Source organism: Choloepus didactylus, chromosome 14 (genome assembly GCF_015220235.1).
Source record: "Choloepus didactylus isolate mChoDid1 chromosome 14, mChoDid1.pri, whole genome shotgun sequence".
In the NCBI taxonomy this organism is placed as follows: Eukaryota; Metazoa; Chordata; class Mammalia; order Pilosa; family Megalonychidae; genus Choloepus; species Choloepus didactylus.
The window spans coordinates 4,474,499-4,497,688 of NC_051320.1; the positions used below are offsets into that span (position 1 = coordinate 4,474,499).

A 23,190-nucleotide genomic window follows, 5' to 3' on the forward strand; every position below is an offset into this window, starting at 1 on the left:
GAGCAAAGTCACGTTCAGACCACTTTCGGGATTTCCCTTCCAGGAGGCAGTATGGAGACGGCAGCCTGGTTAATTGGGGTTTCTGGGCACGACCCCTGTTATTGTGTTTTCTTTTTTTCTTTTTATTTTTTTTAAGGCTATGCACATAAAACTGTGCTGCAGGAGGAAACAGTGCCCCAGAAGAAACAGTATAAAGAGTAAGTGATCATACATTTGTAAGGTTTACTGCTATCATCAAAAGAAACAACGTTAATCTGCCATGCATTTCATGATGTCCATAATCTTTACTGTGCTGCATGATAATTAGGCATAAATGATCAGCAGTTAGCCCAAATAACCATAATCAGCAAGACTTTTACACAGTCAGGTCATCTTCTAGAGGATTTTCTCTTATTTTATTAGGTCTCTAGAAGTCAGTTGTAGTGTCAGCGGAGCTTTCTCTGGGCAGAGTGGTGTTAACCTGCCCACCCTGCCGGGCCCACCCATGTGTAAGAGCAGAAGCCAAGCCCTTTGCCTTACTTTCTGACAGCTGGGGTTTCCTTGGCTCCACCTTGCCCTGCTCAGGTTTCCTCTGCAGCTCCCCACACTCGTCAGGCCTCCTTTCTCCCCGTCACCCTAGACTTGTGCTGCCTCCTGCCTAGGTAGGCTCTGCACCCTTGTCCTGAGCTCAGTGCTGTAGGAGCAGAGCCTGGGATTGTCGTATGTGGCTTCCATGGGACATGGTCCTCTGGGGCAGGCTGGGGGCTGGGGGAGGGAGAGGCGATTGTTTTTCTAGATCCATTGGAGGGTCTTGGGGTAGAGCGCCAGGAGGGAGGAGCCAAGAGGTGAGAGGCAGGCAAAGGAGGATGAGAATAGCCCCTCATGGCCCTTGATGTGATTTTAGGTGTTTTTGGTGTTAGGAGAATTTAGTCAACATTCTCTCTATGGAACCAGATATTCCTTTAACTGGGGCACAATGCTCCCATTTAATGATTGGAGATAAAAATCTGAAAATGCAAATGCCTGGAGAATTACATCACTGGCATGGAAGAGTTTAGGTTTCCAGTATAAATATGTTGCTCTGATTTAGGAAGGAGATGGGAAGCTGGAGATGCTTTGCAGGGTAGAGGAGGGAAATGCAGATTGGAGACCCATGGGAGCATCTGGGGAGCTGAGCTTTACCTTGGCCATGTGGTGATGGGTGGGTCAGCACCTTGGGCCCACCTGTATCACCAGGTCCCCTGTGCATCTTTGACTCCTCTGCCCTAGAAGGCTCGGTGAGAAGATTATGTACACCAATAGGGAGGGGTTGGATTGCAATGAAGCAATCTCCCATGCCGGCTTCAGGGCTAGGACAACATGCTTTGGGTGGAGCTATAGGCACAAAGCCAAAGGCAGAGTGACTTGAAGCCACCCAAGGAGAACAATCCTCCCGAGAATGGGCAGCCTGGAGCGCAGATGTGCTGAGTGGTGGGCTGGGTGGGAGTGAGTGGGCTGCAGCGCTGCCCACCCTGTAGGGAGGACAGTGATGTAAGAGAGCACTGGAAGCCCTAGGAGACCTGCACCATGTCAGCAAAGAGGATTTCCCCACCAATGCAACCTGGTGGGCTGGGGGAAAGCCTGTCCCATCCCAGAAAACTCACACTTTGCTTTGTGAGGATGGTGGGGGTATAAATGTAAAATTCAAAGTTTCTGACGAACCCAGGGAAACAAACACAGAGGTTCCCAGTTTACTTTCCTCTAATCAGGGCCTTATTGGTATAACAGAATTACTGATTTTGGGATTAGGCTGATTACTGCTGGTGGTGACACACCCCAAAATAAACTCAAGACAGATGGCTTACTTTGAATCATATAAATTTTTTTTTCTCACAGAAATATTTAATGTCAAAGAAAGTAATGAAAAGAGTATTCAGGACCCAGATGAGTCTGGTGTAGCACATTCTCTGAGCTTGATTCTTTTGGCTTCCTGGATTTCTTTAGGACAGGATGCTAAATGCTGTCATTTAAGACACATGTCCCAACAAAGCATGGTTCCTGATCCCACAGAACACGGTCTCTCTGAAAAGCTGAAGTTCTCAGAGCCATCTGGTCCACCAACTTCTTCCAAGCAGAATGGCATGCATTTCTCATAAAACTGTGCAGATTTATCACATACATAAAACAGCAAGTAAATGCAATATCCTTTTATACATCATATAAATAAATATATTATATAAATAAGCATCTACATAAATATAAATAAATATGCATTTCAAATATCTTGTATTTGATGGAGACGTTTTCTCTATCAGAAAGAGGGTAGAGGTTGCTCAGCCTCTAGGTTAGGACCGTGAGTCTGGAGTCTACAGCTCCATCCTGGCCCAGATCCCTGCAGACAGTGGAACCTCCTCCTGGCTCCCTTTTCCAGTGGACACAGGGAACGAACGTCCATGTCTTCCACCCACAGGGGCCTGGAGGGCCGGCTCATCGGTGCTTCTCCAAGCTTCTTCCATGCAGCCCTGGAGGCGCTGGACATGCCAGGAGATTCAGGCTACCAGATCTTGGAGGGTGCAGTGGCATGTAGTCTGAAGAAGCCCCTTTCCCATCCTGGGACTACCTACTCCTCTTCCTTACCTACTCAAAGAGTCGGTCTTTTGGGGAAGGTTGAAAATAGTGCTGGAAATGGATCACTTTTTAATTTGTTTGTCAACTATAACTGTAATTCAGTCAGATTATTCACAAATGAACGCATAAATATATATTCCCATCTACTTTGCACATGTCCTAATCAACTGCATCTTCACACCCTCGCTAAAGATTTTCCTTCCCACGAAGAACACGCCTCCACCCTACTCGGTCCAGCTCAGGACCCTCTTCATGAAATCTTCTCTAGCCAAGTCTTTCTCCCAATGTGCTGAATTTCCCTAACCATGCATTTCCAAACCATTACTGTCAGTTCTGCATAGTCTAACTTATATCGCAGAGTAAAATAATAATTAACTCCTTTCTAGCACGATACGTCATTTACTGTTCCAAATGCTTTCCAAGTGTCATCTCATTTAACTCACACCTGTGAGATAGATGCTACTATAAGCCTGTTTTTGCAGATAAGGAAAGTGAAGCCCTGAAGCACTGGACAGTTTCTCCAGGTCCCACAGCCTGTGAAAGCTGCAAAGCAAAGCTGTCCACCAGGCACTGATGCCAGTACCTGCAGCTCCCCCATTAAGGGGGGCTTCCCAAGGAGAGGCTCACATACAGATGCACACCCCTTTGGTCTAAGCTCTGCCAGTGGTCCCTGGCTACAGCAGAGTAATCCGGAGCCTTTAAAAATAAAATTTCCTGAGCTTCACATCTCGGGAATCTCTTTGATATTCCTCGAGGGCACTGAGGGAGAAGCCATGCTGCACATAGCATGATCGCAGGTGTGCAGTCGTACCTAGCAAATGTCCACAAACAAACACTCTGCATGTATTGCTTTGCCCAGTCGCACCTTAAGCAACAATCTCAGGTCACGTGTGGACCTGGACACATGGATGTCAACCCATAGACAGGAAGGAGCTGTCACTAGTCTTCTCAGATACTGACAAGTTGACAATCGTGGGTGCCTATTTGCAAGTTTTAGAGAAATTTATTTAATTAAGTCAAAACTTCTAACCAGCAGGTGAATTTCTTCCAAAGCTCCTGCTTCCAATTTTGTCACTTGTCTAGTTTCAGAGTCACCTTGTAGGTGAGAAAGTGACTGCGCTAGGGGCCAGTGGACGGCAGCTGCCAGACAGAGCCCCTGCCCCTTCTGGATGAACCACGGGCTCCTTACAGGGATTCAGTCATGTTTTCTTGGTGCAGATGTGGCCTCAGAGCCTATTGAATTAATTACCTAACTCAAGTATCACATCCAGTTCATACACACTGTTAAAAGGCACAGTGTCTGCTCACGGGGCTGTGTGGGCTTCCTGTGGCTTTTGGCATAACCCACTGGGGAGACAGAGAGTCTTCTTACTGCGTGGCGCGCCCCTGTGCCTGAGGGGGCTTCCCCGCAGGCCCACCCAAATCACCTGTTCTAGAACTGAAGGACATTTTAATGCAAATTCCTGTTCACTGCACGTTTGCAAAGGTCACATCTTTCCCTCTAACATCAGAGCAAACAAACAGCAACAATAAATAAAACCAAAAAGCAAAAAATACCCAGAGTAGCAACTGTAAAGTATTGGTTTCCCCTTTCTTTTGGCTCTACTCCCCTTCTTAAGTATGTGGAGGGAAAAATCGCTAGACTTTATGTCTGTGCTTGGTGGGAACTATTAAATTACTGCGGGATGTTTTTAATTATGCCCCACATCAGCGCCTGCGCACGCGGGCCACTTGTGGGCCCCCTACCCGCGCGGCTCTGCGCAGGGCACTGCCTGACACTTGTTTGTGGGGCCCCTCCGTGGCACCAAAACAGTGCGGTTTTTTTTTTTTTATTTCTTGTGCACGGATGGGAGCGAGCGCTGGCAAGAGGGGAGGAAACGGGCAATAAAGCCGCGAGCTGCCGGCTCGCTGGAGCCACGGACGCCGCTGGGGGCTGCTCGATTGCTCCAAAATGAAAAAGACGCGGGGGTTTATGAAATCCCAGAAGTGCACTTGCCAAGCCTCAAACATCGGATCGCATTGCACTTTCTAATCCCTCCCCTTCCCCACAGCCTTGTGTCTTATTACTCGTGGGGGCGGCTGGGAGGGGAGCGGCTGGGAGGAGAGGGGGGCACTGGCGTCGCGTGTCCCCAGGCCCTGCGAGCACAGCCACCCGCGCGGGGACGCTGGGGGCCGACCCTCTCCCCTGGGGGACGCGCGCCTGGGCATGCGCCCGCGCGGAGCCAGGGTGCCTCCCCCGCCGGTGGGTGCGCTTCTGGGGGTGGGAACCCTCTGAAACCCGGCGACAGCGTACCTCCGGGGACAGAACCCATGTCCTCAAAGGAGTCCGTTACCAGAAGCACTGAGAGGGAAAACAGACATACTTTCCTTCTGTTAAAAAGAGTACAGAGCTGGGGACTTTTGGAGAGTGTAACTGGAAGGCATGGCTGAAGGAAGGATGGGAGAGCAGAGGAGCTGTGTGAAGCCAAAGGGCGATGTTAACCGAGGCTTTCCGCAGATGGGGAGGCAGGCGAGCGGCCCTTCAGAGCGGGAAGCACCCCTCCTCTGACATCCCTCATCCGATCGTCTGGCTCAGTAATTGGGGGAAGGAAACCTGGCTGGGGCAAAGAGGATGTGCAGGAAACCCAGCCGGGAGCACGCGATGAGTCAGGGAGATGAAAGCCGGCCGGTAACAAGTGTGAAGAGCGGCAACAGCCGCAGAAATCAGAGGGAACTAGGGAAGGGGAGGCCGACACAGGAACTAGTTGTCCCAGCTTCTAGGCTCCTTTCCCCTGGGGTTCACATTTTCCAGGCTAAGGACAAAGGGGAGGGATAGTCTGAGCTGGGAGAGAGCTCACAGGCAAGGTTTTATCTTCTTCAGGCAGGATTTATCTTCTTCATTTCCTGCCCAGTTCATCCCTTTTGCCCCACAAACTTTCAACTTCCTGAGCATACCTTGTTGGGCAAGTGTGTTAGAATCATTCCAAGCGGCACAGGTTTCTATGGATGCAAGAAACCAATAAGAAAAAAAAAAATGGTGACGGAAACTCTCAAAGTTTTCAGTGCATTCTTAGAAGAAAAGCATTGAGATCAGAGATTATATTCCTTTTTGCTTAGGATTTGGAAAAGTCAATAAGTTTAGTTTTGAGGAAAACTGCAAGAAAGCAATGATGCGACAGAGAATAATGATGCCGGTGTGAAGTGGAGGAAACCCTGGAGGTCATAAAGGCTAACATGTAAGGAAAACATCACTGTAATTTTATTCATGGCCATTGTCATCATCATGAAGAACACAGAGGTGGTTGTTTTCCTAGTTCCTAGATCCCTGTGTGCATGGCTTAGTTTAAGCTGAATTCAAGGATTAGCTTTTTTTCCACACTCACAGTAACAAACTGGACAGTCTCCAGCAACAGGCTATTTACTAAAGTCCCACAGCAAAGCCCCTCACCCAGTTTTGATGGCAACAGGCACTTTCTCTTCTCCACCCAGCTGTCTCGCCAGGGGAAGCCACGGGCAGATGTGGTGTTTCCTCTTAGAGGACCAGAGTAAGGCTGCTGTGGAGTCAGAGATTTCCTCCCTGTAACAAGAAAAGGACTCAAGGGATTGTCAAGTAGCATTTTTATATAGACATAGTCTTGGAGCCATGTCAGAGAGAGTGGAGCACAACTGCACCGTTGAATGAAGGAGCCAGGCATTTGCCCTCGCCTCTGCTGGGAAACAGATCTGAGCTCCCATGGTGCATGCACTTTGGGCGTGAGGCACACCTGCCCCTCACCTGTCCACACTGGCTGGATCCCATCCCTGTCTCCCTCATCTCTCCACATGTTTAGGATGGCATGTGGTGCATTTTCCCCAATCAGCTCCATGCAGTCCTTGTGGAGGAAAGTTGCTGCTGTGGTGGCAGCATGACGTTCTGGAAGCAACAGGGCCAGACATTTCACAAGCTTTGTTCCCCCACTCCCTAAGCCTACGAAGTTGGACCCTTCATGTGAGAAGCGCCTCCATGGCACAACCCAGCACCCTCCAGTCTTGCGACTCTTGTGTTGGGACATTTTGTTTCCAATGACAACGATGTCCTCAAAGTGAGAACAGCAGCAAAATATCAGGGTGAGAAAAAGCTGCATTAGAGGCAGAGGAGTGGATATAGCAAGTGCAGTGACTTGGGCATCAGAGGAAGCTTCAAGTGACTCAGTTTCTCAAATCCCTGGAGAGAGGAACTGTGTGCTGTCAGCGTGTGGGCTGAGCTGCATTCCATACAAAGTTCCCTTGGGAGCTCCGGGGAAAGGCTGGGCAGAGAGGACCCATGCAAGCTGTCCTTTAGAAGAACGGCATCTTTTGTAGACAGCATGGACCATGATCTCATTCATGCTTCAGAAGGTAAGAAAGGAATTCTCCAGTCCTCCCATCTAGCCAGAGCATTCTGGAGAAAGGGAAGAAGCCAAGTAACCACCACTGACTCTTCCCACACAGCTCTGGGAATGTACCTTTTATGTACATCATTTTACTTAAACCTCACAAAATCTTCTAGATGCTGATTGATATTATTCTTTTAAATGTGGAAAGTCAAGCTCAGAAGTGTATTAGTTAACAATAGCTACTGTAACAAACAAACCTCCAAATGTAGAAAGATTTAAGAATGACACAAGCTTACTTCTCATTTACTTAAATCCCATATAGGTGTTCCTTCTGCAGGAGCACCTCACCTCCAAGCGATAATCCAGGGGTTCGAGTTCCCCATCCTGGTGACTTGTCTTTCTCCCTTCTCTTAATGTGCTTCAGTCCCTACTGTAGGATGGATTTAAAATTTGGTGTGATTGGTATTTTAGAACTGGAATTAACCATAACAATAAACAGTCCAAACTCCTTATTTTTTGAGAAACCAAGACTCAAAGAGACAGAGATTGACCAAGGTCTCAAAATTAGGTAATACAAAACCTGGGTGTTGTGTTCAGTACTACATATGCTGGTGAAAAATTGCTAGTTGGGCTGGAATATAAATAGGACTTTGCCCCATCAATAAATTTTAGAAATAAACACAAATTCATCTAAGCTTATATTTGTAGCTGTGAAACATGGGGTTTCAAAGCCCTTCTACAAACCCTGGGTATAAATATTTTGACAAGAATAATGTAAGTGGCAATGCCTTATGGAGGGAGAGAATGCTAGGCTTTCATTTTTTTCCACTTAAATTTTCGCTGTTGTTGCAAAATATTTGTTTATCTCTATTGATTAACAAAAAGTGTTTCCAACTGCTTGCAAGTGAGATTTGCTGATGAGCTATCCCAAGGGCAAGTTTAGTTCTCTCTTGTTTTGGGTACTCCATGTTTTCGCAATGAGCATGTGGTATGCAGCAGGGCTGGGAAGGGAGGAAACAAATGTCCCCGGTTCTCTGCTGGGGTCCCCTGCTTGTAAGACTAGGAGGGGAGGACTGGCTATAAGAGAAGAGCATGAAGTAGAAAGAGAGGAAAGGATGGGAAAGCCCTCTAGTGAGGGGATGGAGAAGCCATAGGCAGAAAGAAGCCAGTTCTCTCCTTGGGAGATTAAAATCTAGCCTTACTGTCTCCACCAGAAAGCCTGCTTTTCTCATAAATCCATATACATGTGATGTGGGATGGAATAAGCTGGCATTAACATAGATCAGATAGTCAACTCCAAGCTCATGTCTACTTTTTGTCCACACTCCCAAAAGCCACTTCCTACCACCTAATAAAAAGTAAAAGAAAGAACCACAAAAACCTGACCATGACAATAGGGTGAGATATGTAATAGAGCCCTGGGGCAGCTCATCCCCTGACACCAAAGCTCTCGCGGGGTGAAGTCATTGCCCCTCTCTCCTGGCTTCCAGACAATGCAGGGCAGCCCCAGTGAAATGTTGGGGAGGGGCCAGGAGACCCAGACATCACCGTATGGAATTTATGCTTGTTTCTTCTATCCCTATAACTAGGCTTGCATAATGCCTTTTTAAGTGAGAGAAATAATTGGTGAGATAAAAGGCCATTGATTTCAAACATTAAGTTTTGTCCCTGTTTGGTGTTTATGGTTTGGTTGCTAAATCTATAAAAGTGTAAAACTTTTCAAAAACCCTTGCTGAAATCTTTTGGAAACAGTCTCAGATCTTTTACCACCACCACCACCCCTCCACCCCCGTGTTTCCCTTTAGGTTAGACAACAAATGGAAAGAAGTTGGTTTGCTGTCCTGGAACCCATGGTAACAGAAGTGCTTTTGAGTTTTGAATTATTTGACTCTCATCAATTGTGTCTTGCCAAGTTGAAAGAGTTTGAAATGAATTGTATTGATTTAACATAAATTAATTTCCTGAGTATTGAGTGATTTTAGTGGCAGAATTCTGATACTCTCCAACACTAACATACAAACCAGGGAAGGATTCTGAGGTATCTCAAATACAACTGAATTTTAAGCAATGCTGTGCTGAAACATCTGAGTGCTTTCATTACAATGTTCTCATCAGTCTCCTGGTAAATGGAACTGCTTTGCCAGCAATGAAGTCAGAATGAAAAGTAGTATAGAGAGGATAAGATAAAAGGTATCTTTCTTCTCAAGTGCAAAAGTTTGGTGACCAACTACCTTGTTTTACTTTTTAATATTCTGTTTAATTTTCCCATTTTATTTGGTTTGTATTGTGGCTTTCCTTGGACTTGTTACGGTACGTGTGCGGTACTCTTGGCTTCTTTGGAGAGGAAAATGGTAAACCCTCAGTTTCTGGAGACAGGAAACAAGGGCCCCGCGGCCCAGGGCTGGAATGCCACTTGATCACCATGTAAACACACCGGCCGTCAGGCCCCAGGACGGCCGCGATCCGTCTAGCTCTCCCGTCCCCTCCCCCACGCTGGACGAGCTTCAAAGGAATCTCCTTTTAGCTGAGTGAACGAATTCCTGGAAGCTTGACACTGAGCTAAAACCGGGACGTTCTGGAGGAGAGTTTGGACGCACTCAGCGCAGGCCCTTTTTTAGGAGGCAGAAACCCATCTGCGTCTAGAAAAAGCTCTGCCGATCACAGGGGCCCTCTGAAGTTTTCTACTTTGTCATATTCTGCATCTTGTATCAGACTTGGCATCAGCTAAACATCCTTTTACAACAGATAATCTTCTGACTGCTATTCTGACTGCTATGCTTTTTTAAAAAAATTGTAGTAAAATATATATAGCATTTCCCATTTTAAACAGACAATTCAGTGGTTTTAATCACATTCACAGTGTTGTGCTACTATCACCATCATCCATTACCAACTCTCCCTTCACAACTCAGTATTTTATGGGTGACTTTTTTGTAATCCTACAGCTTCTCTAATAAAAATTTAAAAAAACCAACAAATGTTCCCATCACCCCAAATAGAAACCCTATACCCATTATGCATTAACTCCCCATTCTCCCTCCCCCCTTTCCCCTGGTAGCAGTTATTCTACTTTCTGTCTCTATGAATCTCCATATTCTAGTTATTTCACATACGAGAAATCATACACTATCTGTCCTTTTGTGTCTGGCTTTTTTCACTGAACAGGATGTCTTTGAGGTTCACCCATGTTGTAGCATGTATCAGAATTTCATTCCTTTTATGCTGTTTTTAAAAGTTATATATTTTCTCACATACTGGAAGCAAGTAGCTAAAGAGTTAAAAATGTAAAGGGCAACCAAACCATATTTGTTATATGTAAGAACTTTTAAAATTAGCATAAAATGCTCTGGTTGCTTGCAGTTTTCCTTCCATCTCCCGCTCTTTCTCTCTTTGTCTTATTAAAAAAGATACCCATGATGATTTCCTGGGTATGCTTCTAACAGAAAATAAAAATTTTAAAGAAATCCTTTTGCCCTATAGTGCATTACTTTTTGAACCTCTGGAATTTCACAAGAGGTGTCAAATTTAGCTGACCCCTAACTTTTCACTTGAACAGAAAGAGAAGCCTAGAGGGGAAAAGGCATGCTGTGTGCTAAGGATATATGAGCCATGAAAAGAACTACAATAGAATATTTTAAATGATCCCATTAAAGCCCCTATGGCTCTTCGGAGTTATGTTTTTACCTCTCATGAGTGGGGAATAGAATTTTGTTTATTTTCTGTGGCTTGCTCATTTAATGAAAAAAAAAACTCTTCAAAATGAGTTTTTGATTTACTAACTTAATGCTTTAACCAATATTACATTTTTCTCTTGTTCATTTCCTATAAGTTGCCATTCATTCATTCATTCATCCGTTCATTCATTTATTCATCTAGTACTAAATGTCTATGGGGAAGAACGAGGTAAGTAAGACACAGATCCTACCCGCGAGGAATTTATTCTTAGTTTTGTTACTTTAAAATTCAAATCATAGATTACGTCTTTGACCTTTTAATTCCAATGATATGCTACAGACGTTATTTATACCCTGTGCCTTGGGTGCCTTGGATAGATTGGTATTTGATGGCAAATCAAGCTGCTCTTTGCGGAGCTCTTGTTGTCTGTGATTTTGCCTTGTAAATATCTTATTTGGCCTTAGATTTTGCTCAGAAAGACCCTTGTTCTTCCTTGCCCTGGGCCTGAATTCCTTGGTAATGTTCGAGACTTAGAGACATGACTGCTTCTCCTCCAAGAGCCCACCTTGTAGTTTGAGACTGAAATCTAAAATAAACTTCATCGTGGAGAGACACAAGTGAGCAGGAAGTTCAGTAACCAAGGCCCACGCCAGGTGCAGTGGACGTGTAACCTGTGGCACTCTGGGAGATGAACGAGGACAACCTGTGCATCCGGTAGTCTGGGAAAGGTCGATGGAGCCCATGGAGGGAGGTGGGCATGCTGGGGGAGCCAGGGAACCAGTGGGGCTGAGAGTGCTGGGTGGGGCCATGAGCCCAGGAGTGGAGGGCTGAGTTAGGGAGCAGGGGGATGGGGGGTGGATCCAGCTACCCTGTTCCCCTGCTGTGCTGATTCTTGCCCAGCTGGTCTCCAGGGCTGGCTGTGGCTCTCCACACAAGGCCATGTGACTCCGTCTAAAGAATCCAACCATCACAAGAGACCCACTCCCCTGGAAGTTTTAAAGGATTTCCCTCAGAACCCAGGGGGGTCTAAGTGCATGCCATCTGTGCTGGGAGGGAAGACGAGGGCTGTGCTTGTTTTGTTTCCAGGAGAATCCCTTCATGGATCTGCATGGAGACTAAGAAAGTCCCAGGCACACCCTGTACCTTGGCTAGGCACTGGCATGACAGAGCTAAGGAGGTGTTTGGGTGTCACTGCCCTGGGGTGCAGTGCAGAAACCCAGGCAGGCTAGGGGAGGGGTGTGCCCACAGCCATACAGCTGGGAGGCATGTAGCTCGGGCCTTCAGACCCGCCATCCTTGGTGCTGCATTGGCCAGATTTTACTGGAAATTGGCTTTTTGAAGATAGGGACATATGAGTGATTAGGCAGAACACATAACTGCCTTCCGGGAAGCAGATCGGACCTTGCCTCTCCTGGCTTCTGACATTCCACCTGTAGAGATACCTCCCTCCTATTCATAGTCATTAAAAGGTAAAATTCCCTGCTCATTTTATCCATTGCGTGCCAGAGAGGATGTCACAGGCTTTGGCGAGAGGTGACTTGTCAGGGTGACCGAGGATGGGGAAGCTGCCAGAGGGGCTGGGCACTTGGCACCAAGAATCCTTTAATCCACCAGGTTTGTTTGTGGCATGGTTGAACTTTCCCTGAAATCACCATCTGAAATTCTCTGGAATGTTGGTTGTCAAAATGGTAGCAGCAATGACCGAGGACGGTCTGAATTATTTGTGACCCACTCCTCAGTCTGTGATTATTTCGGATTACTTCCTCCCTCAGTTCTCATGCACTTGCCGAATGGTGTCCCACGTAGAATGGGAATCAGCTGCAAATTTAAGGGCAGCCAGGGAGGAGCCAGCTTCCCTGCAGAAGCAGGTGGGCTGTGAGACCCCCTGTCACGGCTGCCCCGGACCCTCCCAAGGCTCCGGTGAGGTCCAGGAGCACAGAGGCGGTGCAGGGGAAAGGGGCGGTTCCCGTGGCCCACGGGGGTCTCCCAGCTGCCAAAGAGGGGTCCCCTTGGGCTGCCTGGGCTCCCAAGGCCAAGCAGCACCACTAACTAGGATGCAATTATGACAACAGGATCTTTTTCCAACAGAACTCTGAAGTCCCATTATGAGTCTTTAGAGTTGGACCAAGCGAGTTCAAATACCATTTTGTTTACCTGACCTAGTTAAATGGCTTTGTTTTTTTAAACATGCAACTGAATTTGTAGCTTTCTTCACCCTAAAATTACTGAACACTGGAGCTGGGAGACAAGAGATGGCTGGTCGCTAACTGCTTCACCTTACAAAGGAGGCAGAGGAGGCCCCGGAGCCTCCACAAATGCAGGCTTGGAGGCCGAGGGCCCTGGGCTCTGATTCTCAGGTCCTGATGGTGGAGAACACGTCTCCAGCCTTGCGGTCTTCCGTTCTAGAGCAGGAAGGGGTTGCCATCTCCCAGGTTGCTCTAGGGCTGTCCTTTGTGTTGACATCAGCATCAGCGGCGGAAAGAGGTTAGTGTCCTCCACGGTGTTCAGAAAGACAGATGTGCAGAGCGCTGGAGCCATCCACATCTAACACCGAGCAAGTGCCGACCCCCATCACTCTATCACCTGTCCCCTGACCAGGCAGCACCATCCACACAATGAGAGCAGCCAAGGTCAATGCTGCACCCTTTCTCAATTTTATGTTCGGGGCATAGAGGGGAAACAACAAGCTTTATTAAAAAAATTCTAAAAAAGAAAACTGCCATGATCTTGAAGCCTTTGAAGCCTGTGGAATGTCCTCAATTTCTCTAAAGCTCAGCTTCCCTGTCTGCAAAATGGGATAGCCACAGAACCGACCTCAGGGGGCCATTGGTAGGAACAAAAAGAATCCACCTGGGTGCTGTGCAGAGAGCCCTCACACTTCGTGGGTTCTTGGTGTTTCTAGCCATGAGGAGATCCGGGTCACCAGCTCTTCCATTTGGGTGCTGGGAGACAGCCCCTAGAACTTGGTTTCCTGGGACATTTCCCTCTTAGCTCTCTGCACAGCTTGTAATTAGGCCATTCCTCGTGTGCACTTTGCTTGGGGTCCTTCTGTTCCAGTCCTAGGGCAGACAGCTGTGGGGCGACCAGGCAGCAGATCCAGTCCAGACATGTGGTTGGGCCTCAGTCAGTCCTTGTTGAGCGAATGAGCACAGAGGTCCAGCACCTGCTCCCTGGGCTGGTGGAAAGGGCAGGCCTCAGAGGGAGCTGGGTTCCAGTGCCCCTTTCACTGTGGGTGGTGTCGGTGGGGGCATAGACGGGGAGCCCTCCTGATGTGCCCCACTGAGTTGGCCTCAGCATCCAGGGAAGCCATGGAGGACACACACTCCTGATGTGCCCCACTGAGTTGGCCTCAGCATCCAGGGAAGCCATGGAGGACACACACGGCCTTGGCAACCTTCCCTCTTATTATTAAGGCTTCTCATGCAACTCAAGTACATGTCATTTTCTATTCACCCTGTCATATTTTTCATGCCTTTCCAAAGAGAAAAATTCTGCTGTGCTTCATTGGCTGTGTCTGCAAAAATGCACTGAAATTAAAGTTAAATCCGGTTTTCAAAAAAAGCTTTAATAACTACATTATGCCAGATAACCGATTTGACTCTGTATTTCAGTTGTTAGGACCTGGTTGCTTTGTCTTAGTTAAAAAACAACTTGTTCTCTCTCCGGGTCTATGAGGGATTGCTTCCCCACACAGGCATCCAGATAGGGGTTGCAAGCCTGCTACTGTCCTGCCTCTCTCTTTTTGCTTGTACTGCAATTTATTTTCTACACTTCTGATCCAACCTGGCTTTAATTCTTGGAGACGCACCTGGATGAGAACACTTTACCAAAGAATAAGTCTCAGTGAGCATTTAAGACTCTTTTCAAAAACAGCGCCCCCTAATTCCAGGGTCCCAGGCAAAACATCACACCGCACACCAGGGCCTCCTCCGCTCCTTGCAAACGGGGCCTTGCCGGGTCCCGGATCCCGGCTGCGCGGGCGCCATCTGGCGGCGGGGCTGGGGACCTGCCTTTCTCGGCCTGTCCCGGGCCTGTCTCCCCCCCGTGCCCCTTAGCTTCCGAGCTGCGGTGCGAGGTGGCGGGCCACGGCGCCTCCATCTCAGGGGGCGAGGCTGCAGGGCAGCACGAGAAACGGTTACGAGAAAAGGATCCAGCCTTTGTGCTGGAAACAAGGGGTAGGTTCTGGTCATGTTTCTCAGGGAGGTTTCCCTGGCGGACCAGTCCCGAGGGAGCCCCCGCACCCCCACAGTCGGCGATGACCGACGGGCAGGGGGTTCCGCGGAGGTGGAAGGTCGGGTGTGCCCCCGGGCTCCCCTTGCCCCGGGTCCCTCCCCGCCAAACCCGTTCTTCCCGGTGCCCTCCACCCCGCGCGGCTTCCCCATCACCCCTACCCTCGCTCTCCCCTCGCTCACCACCCGGGTGCCCGGCCCCGCCCGGCTGTTCTTGTCCGCCCCGCACCCCGCCCGCGCCGGTCTCCCCTCCTTCCCCGCTCCCTCGCCCCAGTCTTCCTGCTCTCCCCCTCCCGGCCTCAGCGCCTCTCCTCCCCGGGGCCTGTATCTCCCCTCCCCGGGTGCCCCAGGCCCTGCCTCCCCCGGCCGCACGGACGCCGCCTGCCAGCGCCGCTGACCGCCGCCCCCGCACCCGCTGGCGCCAGCCGCCCGATGGGGCTCGCACTTTGATTATTTGTGTTAACAGTTAATTTAGCACCGCGGCCACGTGTGCCAAAGCTGCCGCCACTTCCTCCAGGCTCCCAACAAATGGCGCTTTAATGAGATCCTTTCAAAGCGACTCCGGGCCCCTCCCACCTCCTGGCCTCGCCGAGCAGGGACCCGCTCCCTCGCCCTCCCCGCCAGGCCCTATCTCCGCGGCGGCCTTTTGGAAGTTCGCAGGAAGGCAGCTTTTTTTTTTTTTTTTTTTTTTTCCTGGCCACTCTGTCCCTCCACCCGCAGCACTCAGTCGAGTCAATGAAGATTTGCAGAGACGACCCTGAGGGGCGCTGAGGTGCTTTCCTGCGCGGAGCAGGGTGTGCGCCTGTGTAGACGAGCGCACGCGCGCGTGCAGGGTGCATGACTGGGGATTTCCAGATCTCAGAGTTTGGTGATGTAGCCTCATGGCTGGCCGCTCTAGTGACATACTGCACAAACTAGACCTTTTTCATAATAATTCAATAAAGTCTTGTTACATACGCACTCGGAATATTTCGGAACCCTCTCGGCTCACCTGCTAGGATCTCATTTCGCTTCCGGATCCGATTTCGCCTGCCTCCTCCCGGGTTTGGATCTGTGTGCTAATCCTGCGTCAGGTGTACCAGGGCGGGCGTTTGGCTTAAGGCCCGTCTAAGGCAGGGTTTCTCAGCGCTGTTGCAACAGCCAGAAGGCGTGGCTCCCCTGGGGAGGCCCAGTAAGGACTTAATGTTCCTTCCAGTTCTTCTGTCCTTTTAAGAATGTGATTTTTCTTGCTTTTATTTTTATTCTTGTTTTTGCTTTTGTTTTTTGGAGTGATGAGAATGTTCAAAGGTTGGTTGTGGTGATGAATGCACGGCTGTGTGATGGTGCTGTGAACAATTGTACACTTTGGATGATTGTATGGTATGTGAATATATTTCAATAAAATTGCATTAAAAAAGAATGTGATTTTCTCTTTGCTCGAATTTTTAATATTCATCATGTCCAGCATACTAATAACATTTAGATGTTTCCTGATGGAGAGAACTCGATTGCGCTCTGAGCGGTGATCCTAAAGGGTTTTGGAAGCAGAGCAGCTGTGTCAGGTGACAGCCTCCACCCCTTCGTTGTTGGGAAAGGGGCCTCCCAGAGTGTTCAGGCACAGCGTCCAGGGCTGAGCAGTGGGGGCCCCAGGGAGTCTTTCCCCGGCCTGCAGGGCTCTAAGGCGCCTGGGGGCCGGTTTAGGGTAATTGGAGCTTCCGGTCTGCTTTATCATCAGCCCAGTGTTGCTGCTCAGTCCAGAGCTTGCCCTGGGCCACGCCCCAATTCCCGGGTCTCTGGGGACCTCATCTCGTGGTGTGACAGCTCTATTTAGCGCTCGGAATTATCTTTGCGTTGGACCAGCGAGCTCCTTGCTCTTGATCACCGCGACTTGACTAGAACTTCCCCGTCTCTAACCACATATGCATTCAAATTACCCCCACTCTTTGCAAAATACTCTACTTACTTCTCTCAAAATGAGTGCGCTTTGGGCTGACCCCAGTCTTTGGGGAGAGGCGGAGGTGGCATTTCTACATGAAAATGTAAAGAGTCCAGAGCCCATATTTGTTGTGATATATGACTGAGGATAATGAAATCTATTTTCAGTACCAATCATTCTATCACTGCTGTTTTTTTGAAGGTCCCATTCAATGGTCAAGTTCTAATCATCATTCTCACTAAATTCTCTGGAACGTTTGATAAAATGGTTCCATCCATCTCTCTTGAAACTCCTTTCATATCTGTGACTATGAACCAGCCCTTGCATCTCCCTTTCCTGCTCCTAGCTCCCAAACTGTGAATGGATTGAAGCCTGTATATCCCACCACTGCCTTTTTTGCGGATGACTGTAAAACCTAAACCCACCGAACAAAAATTCCCCGTCTCCCATCACCCCATCCCTGGTTACCTTTAAGTGCTGTCTCTGAGAATTTGCTATTTTTAAATACCTCTTATAATACAGTATTTGCCTTTGTATGCCTTGCTTATTTCACTCAGCGTAATGTTTTCAAGGCTCTTCCATGCTGCAGCATGCTCAGAACTTTATTCCTTCTTATGGCTGAATAATATTCCATTGTGTATCTGTACCACATTTTGTTTATCCCTTCATTTGTTGGTGGACACTTAGGTTGTTTGCTAGAGTGAACCATGCTGCTATAAACATTGCTTTACTATGTTTGAGATCCTGTTTTCAGCTTCCTCATGTATAAACTTGGAAGTGGAAATGCTAGGTAAAAAAGTAATTGTGTGCTTAACTTTTTGTGGAAACACCATATTGTTTTCCACAGTGGTTGCACCATTCCCTCAAACAATGAGACTTCCAATTTCTCCACATCCTCTCCAACACTTATTTTCCATGTTTTTTTTTTTTTTTTAAATAATAGCCATCCTTGTGGGTATGAAATGGTACTTCTTTGTGGTTTTGATTTGCATTTATCTAATGGCCAATGATGTTGAGCATCTTTTCATGTGCTTATTGGTCATTTGTACATGCTCTTTGGAAAAATGTCTGTTCAATTCCTTTGCCCATTTTAAAAATTGGGTTGTCTTTTTGTTGTTTCATTGTAAAAGTTCTTTATATATTTTGGATATTAAGCCCTTACCTGATATATGGTTTGCAACTATTTTCTCTCATTCTGTAGGTTGTCTTTTCACTTTCTTGATAATGTCCTTTGATGCATACAAATTTTTAATGTTGATGAAATTGAATTTATCTATTGTTTCTTTTGTTGGTTGTGCTTTTGGCATCATATATAAGCTCCTATGTTATCTTCTAAAGGTTTTATGGTTTTAGTTCTTAGATTTAGATCCTTGATTCATTTTGAGTTAATTTTTGTACATGGTGCAAAGTAGGGGTCCAATTTCATTCTTTTGTGTGTGGATATTCAGTTTTCCCAGCAACATTTGTTGAAGAGGCTTTTCTTTCCCCATTGCGTATACTTATCACCCTTGTCAAAAAGCAATTGGCCATCGATGTGTGGCTATTTCTGGATTTCAACTCTATTCTCCTGGTCTATTTGTCTGTCCTTATGCCAGTACTGCACTGCTTTTATTGTTTTGATTTCTGTAGCTTTGTAGTACATTTTGAAATTGTAAAGTGTGAGTCCTCCAACTCTGTCCTTTTTTTCAAAATTGTTTTGGCTATACCCGGTCCTTTGCAGTTCGTTGTGAGTTTGAGGATCAGCTTTAACATTCCTACAAAAAATGCTGCTAGAATATAGATGGAGGTTGTGTTGAATCTGTAGATTGCTTTGGGTGGTATTGACACCTTAACAATATTATATCTTTCTATCCATGAATATGGGATGTCTTGTCATTTATTTTGGTTTCCTTTAATTTCTTTCAGCAATATTTGGTAGCTTTCAGTGTAGAAGTCTTTTATATCCTTGGTTGAATTTATTCCTGTGTATTTTATTATTTTAGATCAATCATAAATGAAATTGTTTTCTAAAATCTAAACTTTTAGTCCCATACACCAGGCCCATATTCCCATCTAAATTGTACATTTCTAAGACGTTTAACTGGCATCATTTAAAGTGCAGTTTATTCATTAGTTTAGCCAAAAACCATTGAGAAGCCCAGTAGTCTGGTTTTTGGTGTTGGGGATATAGTAGTGAAAGACACAAATCAACAAAGTCCCTGCCTGGGAGCAAGGCTGAGAGCCGAGCCCCCGTAACACCATTCCCTTCTCCTCTCTGGCTCAAATGCTTGGAATCAGTTCAGTTTTCCCCTTTTGTTTACTTCTTACATCCAATAAAGGCCTATTGGTTTGTTTGTTTGTTTGTTTGTTTTACCTGGCATCCAAATTTCCCCACCACCTGGGCCTAACTTAACTTCCTAACATATCTTGCTTTAATCTACTTCCTTTCCTCAGGGCCACACTAAAGGCCTTTTCCTGAGCCTGCTCCACCTTTCCTGCCATTCTGTTTGTGTGTCTGCCTTTTCTCTTTGTCTACAATGCCCTCCTCTTACCATCAGTACCAATTACAATTCTGTCTGTCCTCTAAAATTCATCTCAAATACGATGCTTTCCAAGCACCTTTTTTTTTTTCAGATTTGCCCCAGCTGCAAATTGTATCTTTCTTTCCCAAACTCTTTCAACATTTTATTTGCATTCTTTCATGACATCGTCATGTTTTAATATTGCAGCTATTTGCTCTTCCTCCTATACTGTAAGCTCCCTCAGTACAGAGACCTTGATTCTTTATTCTTTCAGGCTCCACAGTGACTATGGGACCTATCAGCTTGCAGATAATATAAGCAGTGAATATTTTGGGGTAAACAACTAATTTACTGGACTCATAGGGGAAGCAAATTTCTTTTGAGCTTTGTAAGGAGGTCATATCCAGGGTTGCTGATCTGAAGAGCAAAGGATGCTTTTTGAGAAGAGGAGAAGATTATTAAGATGCTGGGTTGGAAAGAGCCCATTAACAGAAAGAAGACAGCAAAATTATGGCCAACACAGGGGGATTCTGAGTTGGAGAAGCTGGAATCTTCAACTGAGTGCTTTTTTAATAATAATTCAAATGAGATTGTATCTGAGACCCAGAAAAAACAAACAAACAAACAATTATTTTAGGTGTGATGAAGGGAATGCCCTAACCTGAGTGTTAGGGTGGAACTGAAATGGAATGCTCCAGAATAACAGTGGTGCTGAGAAAGGAGGGAAATGGTGACCATTAGTGTCACTGATTCTTCTAAGCAGTGTAAAGTGAAGTGAAGAATGAGGCTTGTTCCTGTGAAGTCTCTACCATATGCAATTTGTACCTCGGGTTTTCTTCCTGCTCCTGGGGAAGGAGAGAGGGAAGGCCATAGAACCAAGACAGTTTAAAGGGTGAAGGGTCATGTATCGTAGAGGAGAAAACCACATCCCTAATAGCTAGTCAGTGGCAGAGCTGGGACACTGACCCTTTACTGGTTACAATACAAGAGGAACAGCTTTCTCCAGGCATACCTGTTAGGGGGCTTTTGGTTGCAAGTAACTGAAAGCCCACTGTTCTGGTTTGCTAATGCTGCCAGAATGCAAAACACCAGAAATGGATTGGCTTTTATAAAAGGGGGTTTATTTGGTTACACAGTTACAGTCTTAAGGCCATAAAGTGTCCAAGGTAACGTATCAGCAATCGGGTACGGAAAACCTCTGTTAGCTGGGAAGGCATGTGACTGGCATCTTCTCCAGAGTTCTGGTTTCAAAATGGCTTTCTCCCAGAACGTTCCTCTCTAGGCTTCAGCTTCTCTCCAAAATGTCATTCTCAGTTGCTCTTTGGGCGTTTGTCCTCTCTTAGCTTCTCTAGAGCAAAAGTCTGCTTTCAAAGGCCGTCTCCAAAATGTCTCTGTAAACGGCAGTTCATCTCTCAGCTCCTATGCATTCTTCAAAGTGTCCCTCTCGGCTGTAGCAAGCTCGCTCCTTTTGTCTGAGCTTATATAGTGCCCCAGTGAACTAATCAAGGCCCACAGCTGAGTGAGCACATCTCCACGGAAACATCCAATCAAAAGTCTCCAACCCAATCAACACCAATAATTTCCTGCCCACACAAGACTGAATGAAAGATAGTGGTCTTTTGAGGGACATGATACATCCAAACCAGCACACCCACCTTAAAGTGGCTTAAACCATAGAGAGATGTGCTGCCTTACCCTGAGAGTCCAAAGGTAAGCCTGGCACCAAGATGCTGACCCCATTTCTTTGTGGTCATTGAGTACTGCTCTTGGCTACATGTTAACATTGTCCACAGCTGCCATGTGGCTGACTGGTCCCAGGCTAGCCTTTGGACTCATCCCTATGCTTAGGGGCTGCTGTGGCTGGTGGGCTGTAGGCCAAGTTCCAGAACCATCTTTGACAGGGGAGATGGAGATGCCATACTCAACTTTGATGAACTGGGGCTCCTTCGTGGAGCTAGAGACAGGGTCCAATTTCCTGAGTTACAAAGGCTGCATAGGGTTTGCATAGGAGGAATTGGGCCTCCAAAAACGGGTCTATCCTTTGTCCTGGCTCCTGGGAAGGTAACTTCTACATCCTTGGAATTTCCCATAACAACATCTTATGCTATTCATGGTGGCCCCAGACCACACTTGATAGGAGATGACAGGGTGGGGCAGCCACATAGATCATCTTGGGCTGGCACTGACCACACCAGAAAGACCAACCATGATGAGGGGGCTGGGGCTTTGAGCCACCTCATGTCAACCCATATCAGCCCACCTCCCTGACCCCTGGGGGTGATGAGAACCCCAAATTTGTAGCCAGTCAGTCAGAAGTGCAGGTGGCTGGGTTGCTGAGCTTGCCACTCATGTTTGAAGGACAATCTTGTAGAGGGTTGCCCTGAACCTGTGGGGTCTGGCTTGACCCCAAGTAGCTAACTGTCAGAATGGGGTCAAATTGAGTGGTTGTTGGAAGTGTTGAAGCTGTTGTAGTGCAAATGGCAGGAAGGAGGAGGGAGTGAGTGGTACGATCCACTGGAGATTGAGGCAGGAAATGCTCCTCACCAGTCCTCACACAGGTCAGGATGGGAAGTGCCATGTGGACATTCCTCTTTGGATTCTGAGTACTCTCTCACTATACTTTCCCACAAATTGATGAATTCTTTGAGTTGGTCAGAGTAGGGGTCAAAAAAAGTGAACCAGTACCATGGTGAGGTAGACGACTTAGAAAACACAGAAATGTGACATTCCACCAGTGGGTTGTCACACACAACATCAAGCCAAGAGCCTATGGAAAGTCACTTGGAGGATCTGGTCTAACAAGCCGTTCCAAAACTACACTGTTTAAATCATTCCACTGTGAGAGGAAGGCCCAGTGGAACGGCTTTGTAACACAATGTGTCTGGAATGCCCTATTGCACAGCTTCTTACTTCCTTATCAGGATTTGTGTCCTCACTGTCCACGTGGCGACACAGCATCTGTCTGCTTGGCTGCCCTAAACCGCCTCTAAGCCTATCTGGATAAAGCTGCATCTATGGAGAGAGGGAAAAAAGAAATCAGAGGTAATGGTTGTTGAATGAGAGGCAGGATGGGATTTAGAACAAAACTATATTTGAGTCTTAAGAGCTTTTCTATAGGTATTTTGATCCCCTGCCTCCTCTTCCTTTTGGTTCATCAGGACCGCCAAAGGCTGAACACTAAGACTTCTAGATCCCCAGGCTGGAGAGCAGCAGGCCTGTGCAGCTCTATCTGTGAAAAGCAGAACAGAGATTTCACAGACATTGGATATATCACAGGCTTTGGAGATCAGGTCATCCCCACCTCTTACTTAGTAGATGAGACATGGAAGTGATATTTAGATGGAGACAGACTGGACTCCGGCTGAAATGGGTCATCAGTCTTACGATGGCCACGATCTTGCCCGTGGAAGCCAGGTAGACACAAACATGCACAAACACACTCTGAAATCAGCACGCAACATGAGGAAAGGGCATGTGGACCAAGAAGGAAGATGCACCTGCCCACAAGCTGTGTACTCCAGTTGCCCAATACCTTCAAGCTCAGTCCTCCATGAGGACCAACCTTGGCTGCATTCTCAGAACACAAATAGACTGAATGAAGTTATAGAAGAAGAAATATAGTTTGACCATATGTTGAACTGGATTTACAGGTGTGAGGTTCAAAGCAAACTATAAGAAGAGCTTGGTGGTTACAGCTACTGAAGTATTTCAATGAATTGATTTTTTTTTTTTCTGTAGTTGCAAGCTTTGCATTTGTGGGTACCATTTTGTACCTCCCTGGTTTGAATGAAAGGACTAAAGCGCTCTCATTTTTGTTTAAATTCAAATGGCAGAATCAAGTCTTTGGCAATCTGCTGTAATTAAATTGACAATATTGCAAAACTGTGGATAAAAAGAGGAAAATTCAGTCATTTGTCTGGACCCTCCCAAATGGCCATATGATTCATTGC

At 46.8% G+C, this 23,190-nt stretch overlaps 1 long non-coding RNA gene across 1 annotated transcript; it reads right to left on the minus strand.

The window, feature by feature from the left end:
* Positions 1 to 1,874: 1,874 nt before the first annotated feature.
* On the minus strand, positions 1,875 to 15,889 carry LOC119509573. Its single transcript, XR_005211725.1, has 3 exons — positions 15,816 to 15,889; positions 6,014 to 6,142; positions 1,875 to 2,116 (listed from the first exon to the last, which is right to left on the minus strand). It is a non-coding gene; the product is annotated as an uncharacterized LOC119509573 (long non-coding RNA).
* Between the last annotated feature and the right edge of the window lie 7,301 nt (positions 15,890 to 23,190).